The sequence below is a fragment of the Chenopodium quinoa genome, unplaced genomic scaffold (genome assembly GCF_001683475.1).
Source record: "Chenopodium quinoa cultivar QQ74 unplaced genomic scaffold, ASM168347v1, whole genome shotgun sequence".
In the NCBI taxonomy this organism is placed as follows: Eukaryota; Viridiplantae; Streptophyta; class Magnoliopsida; order Caryophyllales; family Amaranthaceae; genus Chenopodium; species Chenopodium quinoa.
This window is the reverse complement of record NW_018742630.1, coordinates 923,924-944,464: the sequence shown is the minus strand read 5'-3', so window position 1 is coordinate 944,464 and position 20,541 is coordinate 923,924. Positions and strand designations below refer to the sequence as shown.

The window sequence follows — 20,541 nt, the reverse complement described above, 5'->3', positions numbered from 1 at the left end:
GAAACTCCATTCCTCCTAACTTACGGTGCGGAAGCTGTTCTTCCAATAGAACACTACGAGCCGACTCTTCGAGTAATGTTATATGACGAAGGGGCAAACTGGGAAGCCATGCGCCTGGCATTAGACTCACTTCCTGAAAAGAGGGGCAATGCTGTCTTGCGCCATGAGATCTATCGCCTAAGAATGACTAGATCATACAACAAAAAAGTACACAGGCGTCCACTCAAAGTAGGGGACTTTGTACTTAGAAAAATGGAAGCAGTTGGTAGGGCTAATGAGTCTGGCAAACTAACTCCCAACTGGGAAGGACCCTACCAAATCTATGAGGAAGTCAGGGACGGTACCTACCGTCTGGAAACACCAGACGGACAACCGTTGCCTCGAACTTGGAATGTAGATAATCTTAAGAAATATTTCTTTTGAATGATGTAAATAGTCAAGAGCTACTTAATACAAGTTTGCACTTACTATTCAATTTTGTACTAAGAGGGGCACGCCTACTAACAAATAGTCGGCTACTCTCCATGTTTAATTTTTATTCTTACTTAAGAGGGGCATGCCGTCTGTACCTTTACAGTCGGCTACTCTCCATTGAGTATTTTTACTCTCTTCAGAGGGGCATGCCGTCTGTACCTTTACAGTCGGCTACTCTCCATTGAGTTTTTCACTCTATCTTCAGAGGGGCATGCCGTCTGTACCTTTACAGTCGGCTACTCTCCATTGAGTTTTTCACTCTATCTTCAGAGGGGCATGCCGTCTGTAACTTTACAGTCGGCTACTCTCCATTGAGTATTTTACTCACAATAGGGGCATGCCGTCTGGGCATATAGTCGGCTACTCTCCATAAGAAGATGGCCGACTGGTTCCAAACACATAGCCACCCCCCTAATACTTAGCTAAAAAGATTAGGGCCTGGCCGACCCTGTGCCTAACAGGCGGCTACCCTCCTTTTACTTAGCACCTACGTTCACCAAGAACTTACCAAGGCCACAGGCCGAATGATCAGACCAGGCGCCAAGCCAATTGATCAAATCTACAAAACTAATACGACCTGTCCCAACATCATAGCAGGCGTCCGACGGCATCCCTCCGGATGAAATTCGTCGCAGAGAGCAGCTCCCTTTTGGGTGGAACATTGTTCTATAAACTAATTACACGGCACCTATACGAGTGTCCCCAAGGGCAACCACGTAGCCGTTTTTGAGACAAGGATAACTCTATCACTAACCAAACCAGTGGTAGCAGTTGACATCTGAGTCAGATGACCGCCTGTATTACTTGGGATAAATGCAGGGGGTACCTATTGAGTTAATAGCCAACAAACATTGGCGAATCAAGGGGTCTAGCCGGCCTACGCCGCCTGGTACCTCTACTTCTCAAGCAAAAGTGACGGCGACTGAGTAACTCCAACGTTAACTCATAATCACTCCCTCAAATTTGGTATGGAACCTAAAAGGTTTGAGTAGACCACCTGTTTTTTGGCTAACAGGGGCACTCAAACCCCTATTCCTACTAGGTAACCTATTGAGTTAATAGCCCACAAACATTGGCAAATCAAGGGGATCAGCCGGCATCCGCCGCCTGGTACCTCTACTACTCAATCTAGATTGTGACGAAGACTAAGTAACTCCTATGTTAACTTAATATTCACTCAACTTAGTATGGAGCCTAAAAGGTATGAGTCGTCCGCCTGTTTTTAACAAACAGGGGCTCTCAACCACTACTCTTGCTAGGTTAACAAATTATGAGTTAAAAGCCAACAAACATTGGCATTAAAGGGAAAAAACCGGTACCCGCCGCTTGTTATCTCTACTACTCAGTTCCTTGGCGACTAGGTAATACTCTATTTACTTGGTCAGACCACTTTCCTACTTGGTTAAATTTACAAATGACAGGACCGCCTGCCTAAAAAGGATCCAGACAAAATAGTTCGAATACTGATTGGATAAATGGCCGACTGATCGTCTATCCTGGAAACAGACAACCAGTTGTCCAGGGGCATAGGCGACGTACTAACTATCCGTACCTGTCTGCAACGTTCGGCCATGTAAAACAGTCGGTCTAGTGAACAATTGGATATTAGATATGGAATACTTAGACAAATTTGAAGCAAAGCAAAAATTCATTAAAAATAAGCCGGTCATTAAAGACCAGCAAAATATTCAAAGCCCCGGCCCCCTGGCCGGGTAAATACAAAGCAAACGGCACGCAGGCCGTGGAAAGAATACATAAAGCTTAAGATGGGGGCAGTTCAGTATTAGCAGCTGCCGCCTGGTCAGCACTCTTCTTGCTGGACTCGGCTTCAGCTGCATCCTTTTTTGATGCCTTACCCCCAAGCGGAACAAGCGCCACTACCGGCTCCTCCTCCTCCAACGCTTCCCCCAACGCCTCTTCTTCAGCAGCCGCCAGGATCTCTTGATTATATGTATCCGAACACTGGCGGTACGTTCTTTCCCAAGAGGCAAAGTCGGCACTGGGGAAGAGGCGGCCCCAGGTCATGCGCTGGATTTGAGCGGAGTCTTCCATCATCTCCCGGACCAGCTCTTTCTTCTCTTGCTCGGCCTTTTCCGAGAGCTCTTGGGTAAGACTCTTCTCCTGGGTCACCAGGCGTTCCTTTACGCTGGCCAAGGATTTCTCCATGGCTTCGTAAGAGTACATTTTCAGGCGAAGTGGTTTCAGCTCGGCCTTGAGATTTGTGATGGTCGCCTCCAGCTCGTCATTCTTCTTCTGGGCCGCCTCTAACTGAGCCCGAACAGCGGCGGTAGCCTACGCCTGATAATAAAGAATATCAATGGTCAGTACTTCATTTTGGGCAATTTGAAATATTGCCTTATCACAGTCAGAGGCGGCCATAGCTTTTGCAGCCTTTACCTCTTTGTTCTTCCGATCAAGCGGCTTGCGAAGGCCGTTAACTCGGAGCAGGGCCTAAGTACAAAAAAACAGGCGTCAGTTTCCAAACAAAAAAGAAAACAGGCGTCCAGAAACTCAAATACTCAAAAATATGCTAAGTATACCTCAGCAAGGACCCCTGCAATCCCGTCAAGGTCAAGGGTGCCGACACCCCTGACCGCCTCCCTTTCAGCTGGAGGAGCTGCCCTGATCATAGACTTGGCCATCTCTACCAAGTCAGGCTCCTGGGGGCCGGCTGCATCAAGCATAAACAAACGGATTAGACTTAGTAACAAAGGGAGCAAGTCTAAAATTTACAAGGACAACTTCATACCTCTAGGCGGCCCAGTTGGAGTTTTAGAAGAAGTGGCCGGCTGTTTCTCAGCCGCCACCTGTTTCCTGGCAGAACCAGGAGAACTCCCAACAGTCGTCTTCCGGGCCTTGGGGTCCGGCTGTTGGGAAGATGAAGCTCTTGGAGCACCCGTCTAAAAAAGAAGAAAAAAGTCAGTATATGCATAAACACTCCAAAAAGAGGGTAAAAGGTTCGGAGCTCACCAAGGGTGCCCCCTTCTTGGGGGAGTCGGTTGAAGCTTGTTGCATAATAGAGGCCCGCAACATGGCCGCCGCAGTCTTGGAGGCGGTGATTTTGCTCATGGCGTCAGCTGCAAAAACAAACAGCAAAGTTAATAAAAGATAAACAACAAATGTATGGAACAACAGAGTATTCGACAAGCCGACTACCTCTTGAGCACCGACTGCTGAGGCCGCAGGCGGCCAAAAAGTACTCGTCATAGAGCCACTTGAAGCTCGGGACGCAGTGCAGGGGTACTTGCTCTCGTACCCCTGAAGTAGAGTCGACCCTCGACTCTACTTTAAAGAGTCCTTTATCAAGGATCTCTTTCTTAGCCTTGGGGGAACAGGCGGCATGCTACGGCCGTCTGCAAGAAGGGGCAGATTCATGTTCCACCTATTGAAGCGCTTGTTCTGCTCAATGTCAGAACTCTCAATGATGAGGAAGGTGCTCCGCCAGTCCTTCCACTTGTTTGCTTTACCTCTTGTCATGAGGTAGCCCCTGTGGCTTGTCAATTGATACCAGCCGGTACCGCCTGTCTTAGGGGTCCGGCTGAGATAGTTCATATGGGCGAAAGCCTCGAAGCTCGGCTCCACCCCGTGCAGTTTGCACCCGGCCACATAGCCGAGTACGTTGACCCAGGAGTTTGGGGCTAACTGCCATAACCCCAACTCATACCCATCCAAAATCCGCTGAACAGCCGGATGTAATGGGAAGCGAAGCCCTGCCTTGATGGCCGCCTCGTAGCAGCCAAAGCAGGCGCTTTCATAACTAGAACCAGCCGGCCAGACGACTGTGTCTTCTGGATCCGGCACAAACACTAGAAAGTCGGGGCCCATGGTGTGGTTTGCAATAAAGCTCTCCACTTTCTCTTGCATGGCTGTGATTCGGCCCCGAGGTACCGTGCAGTAGTAGGGGGTATTTAGCTCTCGGTAAGAGGCGGATGGTTCCGCCCAATTGTCCCCCTTCTCAACTGCGTGAGAAAGTCTCGCCTCTTGCAGGCGGCTGTTTTTCTCATCTGTACCCAAAGAAGCATGGCCAGAAGAACTTGACTCGGAATCGTCCTCCGACGAGTCTGAAGAGGACGACTCCTCCCCTCTCCCGGAGGGGCCAGCCTCCTGTCTTTGAAAAGGAGCAGATTTGTTAACTGTTAAATGGGAAGGGGTCACTATGACTCCCCCCACAGAATTGCCGGCATCCAGGCCGCCTTGTTTCACTTCCACATCTGGCGCCTGGTCAGATGTTTCACTAAGCGGCACCCTGTGGGAGGAGCCGTCTGAATTTGAGATCCTAGCTGTCTTTTTCGTTCTGGCCATCCTGCTCTGCATAGACACAGATACAGTCGGACTTTGTATAAAGGGCAAAGATGGGTCCGGAAAAGGGCAGGCGGCACTCCTAGTCCTAGATTCAGCCGTCCCCGGTGACCGGCTGATCACTAACCTAGGTCGTGTCGTGTGCTTCCGTGGTGTCATTTCAGAAAATAAAAAGAAAATTAAGAGTAAGAGAACTGAGTTACCTGAACGAGTGACGGTTGATGAAGTTCTGGAAATCCGGTGCAGTCGGCTTGTCAGAACAGGCGGTAGGCAGAAAAGGTCCAAAATGTCAGAGCAAGTTCAGGGGTCCGAATGTTCTCAAAAAGTTCTCAAAGTGTGAAAATGACTCAAGACAACTTTCCCTTATATAGGCGAAGTGAGAAGGCGAAGGGTCACATTCAGAACTCAAAATTTGGGCGGGAAAATCTCTCGTCCTTTCGCCGACTGACACCTGTAGCAGGTCGTCGCCTGTTACAGTGCGACACCTGTCACAGGTAACACGTGACCAATCACGTGCCACCTGTGAGGGGCAAATGATTAGGGGATTTTGCTCCCACCAATCGGAATGCGCCACGTGGACCAATCAGGTCCTGCCAAGTGTCCCCCAGTTGGAACAGTCAGGGCTTCCCACGTGGCACGCGCTTATTCGTCCACCTTGGACCTGTTATGTCAAGACATGTGGCATACTCCATGCCTAATGGAGGAACCGGCCACCCAGGCCCAACTTCCGAGGGAAGCCCAATCGGCCCTAGGTTTACCTAAACCTAGGATGGGCACGTTTCCCAAGGTTATAAATACCTCCCTTAATCCTCATTAAGGGGATTACAAAAAATATAGAACGGAAACATTACGGAAAAAACACATTAATTACGCACAGTAATAACCGGCTGATCTCGCTAACAAAGCAGATTACCTACATTAAACACTCTCCCCTAGAGAGACCAAATCACTTTAATTTCAGCATTAATTACTCCTTAATCAGGTACTAACTTGACCGTTGGAGGCGGAGCTCACAGGAGTCTCCGTTATTTTGCAGGTACAGGCGTCCGGTTCCAGTCTCGGAATTGTAACTCTCCCCCAGGACATCAGAAAACTCCGAAACATTCATTAGAAATAGTTTATGTAAATTAGAACATAATAAGAATTACTTTAGAACATACACATGCAACTTAGAACATATTAAGAATTACTTTATATACATTAGAACACAATCAAAATAACTTGAAATTAGATTAATGTTCCAAATGATATTAATGTTTCAAAATATACACATATTCAAAAAAGTCATGTCCATAATCATATATTTGTACAAAAAAGTACTATTATATATACTTGAGATTTACACAATCAAATATCAAAATTTGTTGATCTTTGACCACTTTCTAGCCATCTTCAACATTCTTTTCCGTTCTTCATTTACTTCCGATGTTATAATCTTTCCACAATACTCCACCAGTAACCTTTTCATTTGCTCAAACTGCAAAAAAAAAATAACTTTAGAACATATACATGTAATTTAGAACATAATAAGAATTACTTTAAAACATTGACACGTAATTAGAACCTAATCATATATGTTTTGTACTTACATTATCCTTCTCTAGTCCTGAATTCCATTGTTTTTGACATTGGCCTTCATAGGTTTCCATGTGCTTCATCAGAAATACTCCACAATCATGTTTATTTTGGTTGCTTTTCCATCTCATCTCAACATTTCTTGTTTCATAAGTGAAAATAATTGCACTCTTCTTATCTTCATAAAATTCACCAAATGCTTCCAACTAAAAAATTAATAATATAATTAGAACATAATTAGAATTAGAAATTATTCATGGAATTTAGAACATCATTAGAAATACTTTAGAACATTGACATGTAATTTAGAACTCAATTACAATTATTTTAAAACATTGATATAAAATTTAGGACATCATTAGAAATAATTTAGAACATTGATATGTAAATTATAACATATATATATAATTTAAAGTACTTTAAAAGATTGACATGTAATATAAATAATTTCAAACATAATAGAAAATCATAGAGCATAATATAAATACTTTAGAACATAAGGGAAAACTTTCGAACATAATAGAAATACTTTATGACATAATGGAAAACTTTAGAACATATGAGAAAACTTTAGAACATAATAGAAATACTTTAGAACATAAGGGAAAACTTTAGAACATAAGGAAAAAATATAATAGAACATAATAGAAAACTTTAAAACATAAGAGAAAACTTTAGAATATAATAGAAATACTTTAGAACATATGGGAAAACTTTTGAACATAAAGGAAAAAAATAATAGAACATAAAGGAAAAAAATAATGGAACATAATAGAAATACTTTAGAACATAATAAAAATACTTTAGAACATAAGGGAAAACTTTAGATCATAAGGGAAAAATATAATAGAACATAATAGAAAACTTTAGAACATAAGGGAAAACTTTAGAACATAATAAAAATAACTTAAAATTATGTTAATGTTCCAAATAAGGTTAATGTTCCATATGATATCAATGTTCCTAAATTTCTTTATTGCATAATAAAAAAATTATAATTAACTAAGTTAAAACTTTACGCCTTACCATTTTTGTAAAATCATACCCATATTTGTCTTTAACTGAAACATTTGGTGAAAGAATCATGTTATCAATGACATCGAGAGTACCTTCCATAAAGTTAAAGTACAACAAATAATAGTGATCCGGTAAAACAGCCAGAAAGAAAACCTACGTTTAGAACATAATCAGAGACTTTAGAACATAAACAAACATGTGTTTAGAACATAATCATATACTTTAAAACATTATAATAATAAATTAGAACATAATTAGAAATACTTTAGAACATTGACATGTAATTTAGAACTCAATCAAAATAAATAGAACACTATATAAAGAAAAAAAAAACTTACCAATTGAAAGTTGTTAAATGTTGTTACTTCGGCATTTGTCATTTCATTTCTCATTTGTTGAAACAAAGCTTTTTTTCTATCTTCCCAACTTTCAGTATTTTTGATGTATTTTTCAGTGCAAAGAATGAGCTGGAAAAAATAAAATAAAACTCAAGTAATTAGAACATTGACATATAATTAAAACAAAGACATGTAATTTAGAACATAATTAGAAATACTTTATAATATTGACATGTGATTTAGAACTAAATCAGAACTACTTTAGAATATCTTTTGGAATACTTTACCAAATTAAAAAAAAAAAAAAAAAAAAAAAACCTTTTTTACCAAATTGTTAACACCAAAACCTTCTTTACCAAATTAAACAAAAAAAACTAATCATATATGTCTTTTATATTATATATGGTAAGATAATTAGAACATACATAGCATTCAGTAGAGAAAAAAAAATCTACTCTTCTTGTCTACATCACGCCTTTTGTTTTCACAATTTAATATGAAAGCATAAGCATCTCCAATGTTGTTGAACATGTGACTACATCCTGAAAGACTATCCATCTCATCTCTCCTAATCACCATTGCCGCTTTGTCAGCATACAAAAGTTCCCTAAAATGAGAACCCAAAACTACATCAAATCAAAACAGCATTTTGAACATAAGCAAAATACTAAAACATAAGCACATAATTTTAAACATAAGCATAGTGCTTTAGAACTAAATTTTAGAACATGACCAGAAATATTTTAGAACATCAACTATATTAATCAAAACATAATTTTGAACATTAGCATAATAGTTTAGAACATAAGCACGTAATTTTGAACATAAACATACAACTTTAGAACATAAGCATAGTACTTTAGAACATAAACTTGTAACATTTAGAACATTTACTTAGGAAAAATATAACCATCAAAATTGAATTTGATTACAAAACGAAGATGGGAATTTCAAACATGTATTTTATAACATAAGTTTCTACCTTAGAAGATAAATACAATGTTTAGAACATAAGTATATATATTTTATGACATAATCACATACTTTTATTATAAGCATATAAATATAGATGGATGAAATCTTACACGTTATCTCCTTGAGCAAAAGCATACTCAGCTATCATTTTATGATCTACATTGTTGAAGAGTTTTTCATGATTAACCATAAAAGGCGAACACAAGTACATTGGAAGCTTATCCTTTCCTCTTTTTTTCCTTGTTTCTTCTTCTTCTTCTTCTTGCTTCCTATTCAATTGAATTAAAAAAAAATAAACAATCAACCACTAAAATCAAATAACAATCAAACAACCGCCATAGCCTAAATCTAATTATCGTTGCTTATTTTCTTTGTTGTTCTTTTCTTCAACATGCTTCTTCTTTTCTTTTTTGGTTTTGTTGTCCTCTTCTTCTTCATTCAATGTAGGTGGATGATCTAGATTCAAAAAATTTAGAACATTAAAAGAACTTTTGACATAATAAATATTATAAATTTCCAATATACATATAAGAAAAATAAAGTTAAAATACGTCAAACTTACCAACTATTGGTGAGGGCATCAACAAATTGAAGCTTGGAGGTGAAATATCTTTATGCATATTTTTTGGAGGAATTGGTGTCTTTGGTGTGTCGTCATTCCTTTTCGTTTTCTTTTTTGTTGTACGCAAGAAAATTTTAAGCTTATTCTTTTGTCTAAACAAAATCAAAATTACTTTTAGAACATGGGCAAGTAATTTAGAACATAATTAGAAATACTTTAGAACATATTTGAAATACTAATAACAAACCCAAATCAAAACCAATATATATAACTAGAAAACACAAACCATTAATCCTATATTAAAGTTTTACCAAATCGTCCAACATATGTTCTAAACCAAAACCAATGTCTTAAATATTCCTATTATTAAGTTACATTGATTACCCTTTCTTTGCTTCAACTTTCTTTTTTTCCTCTTTTTCTCCTTCCTTCTCCTCTTGTCTTTCTCATTCTTGCTCCTCTTGTCTTTCTCCTTCCTTCGCCTCTTGCCTTTTTTCTTGATTATCCTTTTGTCTTTGTTCTTGCTTTGTTCTTGAAAATATAAAGGAAAACTTTAGAACATAAGGGAAAAATATAATTGAACATAATAGAAAACTTTAGAACATAATAGAAATAATTTAGAACATAATAAAAAATACTTTATAATCAAAAGTACTTTAAAAGATTGACATGTTCTATAAATAATTTCAAACATATATTATAATCTTTAGAACATAATAGAGAACTTTATGTCATAATTGGAATACTTTAGAACATAAGGGAAAAATTTAGAACATAAAGAAAAAATATAATAAATCATAATAGAAAACTTTTGAAAATAATAGGAATACTTTAGAACATGAGGAAAAACTTAAGAACATAAGGGAAAAATATAATAGAGCATAATAGAAAACTTTAGTTTAGAACATAATAGAAATACTTTAGATCATAACCTTTTGCCAAATCTCCTTCTTGCTCCTCTTGTCTTTCTCCTTCTTTCTCCTCTTGTCTTTCTCCTTCCTTCGACTCTTGTCTTTCTTCTTTATTATCCTCTCGTTCTTGGTCTTTCTTCTCTTCTTGTTCTAGAAAACATAATTATAAAGCATAATATTAGATTATAATTGTATCATAAGAATTTGAGTTGGAACATTAACATAAACTTTAGAACATATAGCTTAAACTTTAGAACATATAGCGTAAACTTTAGAACATAAGCATATACAAATATTCTATTTCATTTTTTTTTACTACTTTTCCTTTTTAAAATACTTTAGAACATAAGGGAAAACTTTAGAACATAAGGGGAAAATATAATAGAGTATAATAGAAAACTTTAGTTTAGAATATAATAGAAATACTTTAGATCATAACCTTTTGCCAAATCTCCTTCTTGCTCCTCTTCTCTTTCTCCTTCCTTCTCCTTTTGGCTTTCTCCTTCCTTCGACTCTTGTCTTTCTTCTTTATTATCCTCTCGTTCTTGGTCTTGTGTTTCCCTTCTTGTTCTAGAAAACATAATTATAAAACACAATATTAGATTATAATTGTATCATAAGAATTTGAGTTGGAACATTAACATAAACTTTAGAACATAAAGTGCAAACTTTAGAACATATAGCTTAAACTTTAGAACATATAGCGTAAACTTTAGAAAATAAGCATATACAAATATTCTATTTCATTTTTTTTACTACTTTTCCTTTTTAAAATACTTTAGAACATAAGGGAAAACTTTAGAACATAAGGGAAAACTTTAGAACATAAGGGAAAAATATAATAGAGCATAATAGAAAACTTTAGTTTAGAATATAATAGAAATACTTTAGATCATAACCTTTTGCCAAATCTCCTTCTTGCTCCTCTTCTCTTTCTCCTTCCTTCTCCTTTTGGCTTTCTCCTTCCTTTGCCTCTTGTCTTTCTTTTTTATTATCCTCTTGTCCTTTGTCTTGCTTCTCTTCTTTATCTTGAAAACATAATTATAAAACACAACATAGAATATAATTGTATCAATATTCTATTTCATTTTTTTTAGTACTTGTCCTTTTTAAAATCAATTAATTAAAAGAATTGAAAATAATTGGAAATTATCAAGTATAGGTGAAGAGATACTATCATCTATCTTTTCATTGATATTTCTCTCATCGTTGTTCTTTTCTCTTTCTCCTTCATTTGATGGCAAATCTTCATAATAATTACAAAACACAATTTTAGAACTTAACTATATCATAAAGATTTGAGTTGGAACATAAACACTTGATTTAAGAGCATAATTTAGAACATAGGTATAATTTAGAAATTAAACATGTAATTACCATGTCCCAATGACTTTGGTGACTTTTCAACATTAAATTTCTTCCATGCTATGTTCATCAACATATCCAATTCTTCTATGAATGCCGGTTCATCGAAGAAATGTTGATCTTGACTAAGTATGGAAGGACTTTTTGTCTGTTGCTTTTCTTCTTCTTGATTACCAATGGCTATATATAAGAATACATAAGTTAGAATCCAATAAGCCATTTATATATGTTCAACTATTATAAATATAAAAATTACACTTTAGAACATAGGCTGAAAATAGTTTAGAACATGATTATTATACCTTTGTGGTATACTTGCACCAAATGTTGTCTATAAGATGATGCATTTTCCCCGTTGTTTCTTCCTCAACGAAGATATCCTTTGTTTGTTCCAACATGCTATACATCTCTTTTACATTCGATGCAAGACTTTTTGCCAAATCTCCAAATTTGCTTAAAAAACCCTAATAATTTAGAACATAAAATAATGAATATTTAAAATATTATAGAAATAAGTAAATAAATTAATAAAAAAAATATTAAAACATTATACCATCATATCATTTAGAGACGTGATAGAATCACATGTCATTGGTTGGTTTTCCACAACTTTCTCTTTTCCTTTGTCTTTCCCTTGCTTTTTTATTACTTTCTTCTTGCCTTTGTCATTCTCTTGCCTTTTTTCCAATCCCTTTTTAAATATACATTATAAATTTTAGAATACATGCATAAATATATTATATAGATAAATATAAAACGATAATAAACTTTAGAACATATATTACAAAGTTTAGAACATATAGTATAAACTTTAGAAAATAAGCATATACAAAAATCATACCACATTCAATTTCATTCTTTCTAGTACTTTTCCTTTTCCAAATCCAAGGTCTTTCTCAAACTTCAATCTTATATGGAACCTTTCTTGGTTCCACAATGATATTAATGGAACTTGACGTGGTATCTCTAACCCCTTCCTTGGTACCCGATCAAAATAGGATACCTAAAAGAACATCATTAGAAATACTTTAGAACATTGATATGTAAAGTAGAACATAGATATATAATTTAGAACATCATTAGAACTTGACATAAGAAAGATTAAAGGACCCGTAAAGAAAGATTCTCCATCTAGCCAATTCTTAGTAGTTTCCATCAAGTGCTCCTTAACAAATTTGCACCAATTCTACTTAACTATATTCTTTGTATCCTTGCAACTATACAAAAACTTAATGTATAGTTGCTTGTTATTAGTTGAACGGATGCAACTATTAACCACACAAACCAAAAAATTCCAAATGAATTCATCCGAAACTTGTTTTTGTTCTTTATCTACCTCCTTCACCTTTTGGATCCTACTAATCAATTGTGCATTTGTTGGAGCACCCTGTAAGTAATTTAGAACATGGATAGGTAATTTAGAAGATAATAAAAATATTTTAGAACATAATTAAAAATACTTTAGAACATAATCAGAATAACTTTAGAACATAAGCAAAAATACTATAGAACATAAGCAGAAATACTTTGGAACATAATCAAAAATACTTTAGAACATAAAGAAAAAATATGATTGAACATAATAGAAAACTTTAGAACATAATAGAAATACTTTAGAACATAATAGAAAATACTTAATAATCAAAAGTACTTTAAATGATTGACATGTAATATAAATAATTTCAAACATAATAGAAAATCATAGAACATAATAGAAATACTTTAGAACATAAGGGAAAACTTTAGAACATAAGGAAAAAATATAATAGAACATAATAGAAAACTTTAGAACAAAATATAAAACTTTAGAACATAATAGAAATAGTTTAGAACATAAGGCAAAATTTTAGAACATAAGGGAAAAATATAATAGAACATAATAGAAAATCTTAAAACATAATCAAAAATACTTTAGAACATTATTAAAATAAATTAGAACATAAGCCAAATAACAAGTTTAGAATACAAGTACACATAAAAATATTCATACCACTTTAAGGTTAAAGTTTTTTCTTCATTTTTGCATAAAATTTGCACATTCATTCTTGTTTTCTATTGTATCAAGAATTGCTATATCTCCCATTGGCAATCCATATGTATGTGAACATCAAATTCATCAAAGAGTATTTCTTTTTCTCTCCCCGGTAGCATCAAGCAACATCTCTTGCGATCAAAATTCGAAAGAAGTTGTTGTGTCAACCTAGATTTAAATTAAAGGTTTAGAATACAAAATACATATAGATTAGAATTTAAATAAAAATAAAAATTAACATGATAATTAAACTTTAGAACAGTAATTAGAATTTTATAAGAATTAGAACATAATAGATGATATTTAAATAATAAAAACAAAAAATAAAAGTTAACGCTAGTGCTTACCAAGAATCCACATAATGCGGTGCATCCAAGTTCAAAAAAGCTCCAAATCCAATTTTTTTAATTGCTTCTTTATGCTTATCAGAAAGATCTACCAACACTTGTTTCATCAATTCCTTATCGGTAACTCTTTGATAAGTCGATCTCTTATTTTTTTTCCACTTTGATTATTTTGACATCCTCATCATCCTTTTCTTTTTCAATCTTTCTTTTCTTATTTTTCTGATTTTTTTTTCAAAACACCTGAAAAAATTAAAACATTGAAAAGAATTTGAATTAGTATATAAATTATTGTTATAAAAAATAAAGTTTAGAACATAAGTATATAATTAAAACATCAACTTAGAAATGTAAGAATTAACTTACAAAAATCATTTACTTATTAATTAAATCATTTACTTTAGAACATAAGCATGAATGTATTAGAACATATGTTTATAATTAATAAAGTTACATATTAATTATAAATGTAGAATATAAACATGCAATTTATGACATGAGCATATAATTTAGAACCTTTTTACTATCATCATTCACGTAATCTCTTTTATCATCTTTCTCCTCCAACTTTGGTTCATCCATCTCATCATTAATATCATGTTCATCATCATTTTCATCATCATCATCATCATCTTCTTCTTCTTCCTTCTTTTTCATTTTTCTAGTTGGTTGAATCCTTGATGAAAGCTTGGCACTTTTTTTTCATTTTTGACTTTGCACATGTTTCTCAAATTCAGCTTTGTCAATTACTTCCGCATCATTTTCAACAACTTCCCTTTAAAATCAAATATAAATGATTTAGAACATATATGATAATCTTTAGAACATAATAGAAAACTTTATATAATAATATAAATACTTTAGAACATAATAGTTACTCTTAGAACATAATAGAAATACTTTAGAACATAAGGGAAAACTTTAGAACATAAGGGAAAAATATAATCTAAAATAATAGAAAAATATAACAGAACATAATTGAAAACTTTAAAACATAATAGAAAACTTTAGATAATAATAGAAATACTTTAGAACATAATAGAAAATCTTTAAAACATAAGGGAAAAATTTAGAAAATAAGGGAAAAATATAATAGAACATAAGGGAAAACTTTAGAACATAATAGAAAACTTTAGAAAATAAGGGGAAATATAATAGAACATAATAGAAAACTTTAGAACATAAGGATAACTTTAGAACATAAGGGAAAACTTTAGAACATATGGATAGAAAATGTTAGAACATAATAGAAATACTTTAGAACATAAGGGAAAACTTTAGAAAATAAGGGAAAAATATAATAAAACATAATAGAAAAATTTAGAACATAAAGAAAACTTTAGAACATAATAGAAAACTTTATAACATAAGGGAAAACTTTAGAACATAATAGAAATACTTTAGAACATATGGATAGAAAATGTTAGAACATAATAGAAATACTTTAAAACATAATGGAAAACTTTAGAACATAAGTAGAACATAAGGGAAAACTTAGAACATAATAGAAATACTTTAAAACATAATGGAAAACTTTAGAACATAAGTAGAACATAAGGGAAAACTTAGAACATAATAAAAACACTTTAGAACATAAGGGAAAACTTTAGAATATAAGGGAAAAATACTTTAGAACATAAGGGAAAACTTTAATTACCTTTTTCTTCCATAAGTAATTTCTTTATCCGGTATAATAGTAATTTCTTCTTCTGATTTTTCTTCATTTTGGCCTTGCATTTTGCTGAAATTTTATAAAATAAAAAACATTAGTAACATTCCTACATTAGTAATATATTTTAAACATAAGAATAGTTTAGAACATGCTGAAAATAGTTTAGAACATACTGAAAATAGCAAATTAGCTACAGAGGAAGAACTAGAAAATTTTACATGACAAGCCCAAGATCATTCAAAAAATAATGGAGATTATCATCAAGTCCCTAATTCTATATCCATTCTTCGCAATGATTTGTACGTCAATTAAACCCAAAATCTATCATATAACAAATATCAAACCAAAATCAGAAAAATGGAATAGCTATAAGTAATATATTACAAGGTCTGCTAAACTACGAATATACACAATTACTCTCACAAACCAAAGAAGATTCACTTAAAGAACAAAATCCTTAATCATCACAATATGTAATTTACCACACCAAGTATCTTTAGTCCAAACATCTTCAATTTTCAGAAATGTCTATAATCAACCTGATTACAATCATCAGCAACAATTACCACCGCGCAAAACAAAGCACAATATCTAACACACCAAACCTAATGCTGTCAACCCAGCAAATCTCACTTCGAAGATTTTACCGACATACTGACATCAAACACACAACCAACTACAAAAATCAAATCGGATATCGAGCAACCGCCCCCACGCCGAATCCTAAAAAATATACAGTAATACTTAAAAATCAATTAAATAAAATAATATCTAGCTCCCAATTTCCCATAATAATTTTTTGAGTTTATGGTTGAACAGTATAATTATGTGATTTGATTGAAACCCTATTTTGAAGACCAACAATTGCAAGACGATCGAAATAAGGATGAAAACGCAAGTAAACCCTTGATGACATTGTTTATTTCTAAAAAATAAATAACTCAAACAAAATCAAATAGATAGATAAAATCGAACAAAATTGAACTAAAATTGAACAAAAATCAAAATATTAGCAAAAATCGAACTAAAATTAAACAAAAATCAAAATATTAGCAAAAATTGAACTAAAATCGAAAAAAAAAATCGAACTATATATTTCAAAAATCAAAAATAGAAAAGAAAAATAGAACAAAAAAAAAGTCGAACCTAAAAAAATATAAAATCGAACAAATAAAAAAAAGAAAATCGAACAAAAAACAAAGAAAATCGAACAAAAAAACAAAGAAAATCGAACAAAAAAAATAAACAAAATCGAACTAAAAAAAAAGAAAATCAGACCAAAAAAAAATCGTACCAAAAAAAAATATAAAATCGAACAAAAAAAAAAGAAAAACAGTTCGAAATTTCGAAAAGAAAAACAAAAATCGAACTATATAAAATTTTTCAACAAAAATCGAAAAGAAAAAAAGAAATAACAGTTCGAAAATTCGAGCCCAAAATTTTCGAAAATCAAACTCAAAAAAATCAAAAAGATAAACAAAACCATTCAACATCATGCTAATTTCATATAAATTTAAACAAAATCGAAAAGAAAAACATACCTTAAATTAAAATCCTTCAAATTGCAATATTAGGGAGATTTTTGGGGTTTTAAGAGAGAGAGGAGGAAAGAAACGTGAGGAAGAGAGAGAAAGTTAGAGGAGAGAGAAAATTTTGGGTGGTGGGTAAGGGTTTAGAGGGAAGATACGTGTTTTAATCTGAACCGTCCGAATTAATCTAATCCTACGGATGAGATTGATTCTTATATAACTAAGGTTCTTATATAAGGATGGGTTCTTACCGGATCCCTCCTCTATATATATATATACCACAAAATCAACAACAAGAACACTAATACATTCAAATATTAATACACTAGCATAGTGCCCGTGCGATGCACGGTTTATAAATCAAACTATTAAACCCGTAGGAAAAAATAAAAATAAAAACAAAGGTAATTCATTTACTATTAAAGGACTTGGTTACTAATGGTCAAAAAAAAAAATTAAAGGAACGTTATTTGAATAGAATTTATGTTATTTGAATTTCTTTTAATTTTTTATAATGTTATTTTATTAATTGAAAAATAAAAGAATAATACTCCACATAGCTATATAAGAAGTGGACTAATTTATTTATATCTCTTGTTGAGAAAAAACTAAAATTTTCTTATCATACCATCCGCATCAGTAGCTACAATCAATCTAATATATACATGTTTTATTTACCCGTCGCACTCGTTAAATCTATAGACACAATAATAACCTTATATTTGACCTACCAGAACATATATTTTCCTAAGTTAAGCATTGTGCCAAAAACTATATATTATATAACAGTCATATATATAACCAACAACTGATTAAATATAGTATACAACACAAATACTTCGTATATAGGTATGGATACTGATAATTTTATATAAATAAAATATACGGAGTATATATTACTAAGATTTATCCCTACCTTAATTATAAAATGGTTAACAAAACTCTTATAATAGTGCATGGACATTTATATATCTAAAAATGTTCTTTTTACATATATTTTCCCCCATTTAATTTTAAAAGCCTTAAAATTGTCTCTTGAATTCGCTAAATTGATTTAAAAGGTTATGTTTATTTCAATATTTAAAGCCATTTACTATTTTCATTTCCTTTTGTTTTAATTTTTCTATTTAGAATTTATTAGACTATTAGGTTTCAAGATCGAAGTCAATATCTTTTTACCGTACAATCACTAAATTAAAGTCGCTCAACTAAAGTTTTGGACATTGCATAGCTACACATGCAACATTCAACACATTTAATGATTACATGCAAATAATTTTAATAAAACTACGCATTCGATATAAGTTATTAAACAATTTAACTATATATACATTTTGATAGGTTTATATTTTTCATATTAACAAAAATTTATAAATGTTATTATTATATTTTAAAAAAAATATTAGACTTTGGAGTTTTGTATAAGATAGATAAAGGATAAGTTAATTCCCGTCATATATGTATTGAGTTTTGGGTGTTCTATCCGGTTCACCCTTTGGGCTAATCCAGATTTGAGGATCTGTTCTAGGCTATTAGGTTCCACTCCCCTTCCGATTGTTGTTGCAGGGGAGCGAACACAAGTCCTCCCTACCAAGTGTAGTCTCAATCACCACTACACCAACAACCAAACACTTTATATGGAGGACACGTGTTATAAAATATTATATTATATATACATATACTTTTTTATATTATAAAAAATATTATATTATATACACATACTATTATAGTTAAAAATATTATTATGTATAAAACAATATAAATTATTGCACATGATTGTTGTATATCTAGTATAGTACATGAGCAGTGCACGATTTTTAAATCAAAATGTTAGTTTTTCTAAAAAAAATTCATAAGTAATAGCATTGTTAATACGAATATTACAATTTAAAACGCGAGTAATGGTTATAATACATTTTATATCTATCCCTTTTCCGTGAAATGTCTAATTCAATTTAACTTTTATTCTTCTTGTTTTGATTGGTTATTGGTCCAGTTTATTTTTATTTTTATTTTTAATGCAAGAAAAACAAAAGGTCATTGTAAAAGACATTGTATAGAAAATGAAAGGCCGATTAAAATTAAATTTATGTTCAAGATTATGTATTTTTTTCCAAGACAACCTCTCGGCTCAGCATTCAGTATTTGTCAAGGAGCAAAACAAACGATAAAAGTAATTTTTACACTATTTTGTATCTTTATCAAAAAATTTTGTATTCATGCGATTACTTGAATTGAATTTAGGATAATTTGTAGACTATTTTGGGTAACTTTTATCATTAAAGCATAAATAACTTTCATTCATTACAGGGTAGCTTTTATAATAGGTGCACAATATTTTATTGTACATCTGATTTTTTTTTAAATGTTTGTATTGATTTCATAATTGACGTCAAACTAAATTCTTATCGATTTATTTAATTTTCATAAAAAAAATATTAGCCTTTCAAAATACGAAATATTTGTTTCCTTTATTATGCCACTTTAATCATATTGCTTCAAATTAGTTATTATTCTTTAACTTGACTATAAATAAAGATTGGAAAGACTTTTTGGATTATTTGTAATATTGGAAAGTATATATTTATTATAAAAAAAATTAAATCAATATTTATGTTAGAAAATCATGAAAATCTTATTCATGTATAGAAACTTGCTTTTATTATTTGAATTTTAACAAAAATAACTATGCTTGAATATGTAAACAGTAATTATATAGATATATATAATACTTAAGATAAGCCAATGAGAGAGTGACATTTGTCATCCTCACATCGAGGTGCTTGTCTTTTAGTATAATATAGATAGATAGATTATTTAACTTGACTATAAATAAAGATTGGAAAGACTTTATAAATTATTTGTAGTATTGGAAAGTATTGGAAAGTATATATTTATTATAAAAAAATTAAATCAATATTTATGTTAGGAAATCATGAAAATCGTATGCATGTATAGAAACTTGCTTTTATTGTTTGAAGTTTAACAAAAATAACTATGCTTGAATATGTAAACAGTAATTATATAGATATATTTAATACTTAAGATAAGCCAATGAGAGAGTGACATTTGTCATCCTCACATTGAGGCGCTTGTCTTTTAGTATAATATATAGATGGATTCATAGCCCTGCTAAAACTATTAAAAATTATATATGCTTAGTTACAACCCAAGTATTTTTGACACAGTGGTTCAGTCTTTTACAACAATACATGTTAAGTGGGGAATTTTTGTGTCAAACTTTTTGTTAATTATATGATTCAAAAGGATGATAATAATGATAAACTAGCTAAGACATACTTTGCAAATCTTACTACTGTAAGTATCATCCGGAAATTTAAAATTCCCACAAATAATTTGATAAGAAATATCACTTGCTCAAAGATCCATTGATTTTCAAGTATTGCAAACTCATAAAAAAGAAAATCATAGACCTATTAAAAGAAAA

At 32.4% G+C, this 20,541-nt stretch overlaps 2 long non-coding RNA genes across 2 annotated transcripts; both read right to left on the bottom strand.

Annotated features, from left to right (window-relative positions):
- Positions 1-11,824: 11,824 nt before the first annotated feature.
- Positions 11,825-14,110, bottom strand: LOC110721728. Its single transcript, XR_002511462.1, has 3 exons — positions 13,507-14,110; positions 12,358-12,519; positions 11,825-12,207 (listed from the first exon to the last, which is right to left on the bottom strand). It is a non-coding gene; the product is annotated as an uncharacterized LOC110721728 (long non-coding RNA).
- A 431-nt stretch (positions 14,111-14,541) lies between these two features.
- Positions 14,542-15,672, bottom strand: LOC110721727. Its single transcript, XR_002511461.1, has 2 exons — positions 15,550-15,672; positions 14,542-14,667 (listed from the first exon to the last, which is right to left on the bottom strand). It is a non-coding gene; the product is annotated as an uncharacterized LOC110721727 (long non-coding RNA).
- Positions 15,673-20,541: the final 4,869 nt, after the last annotated feature.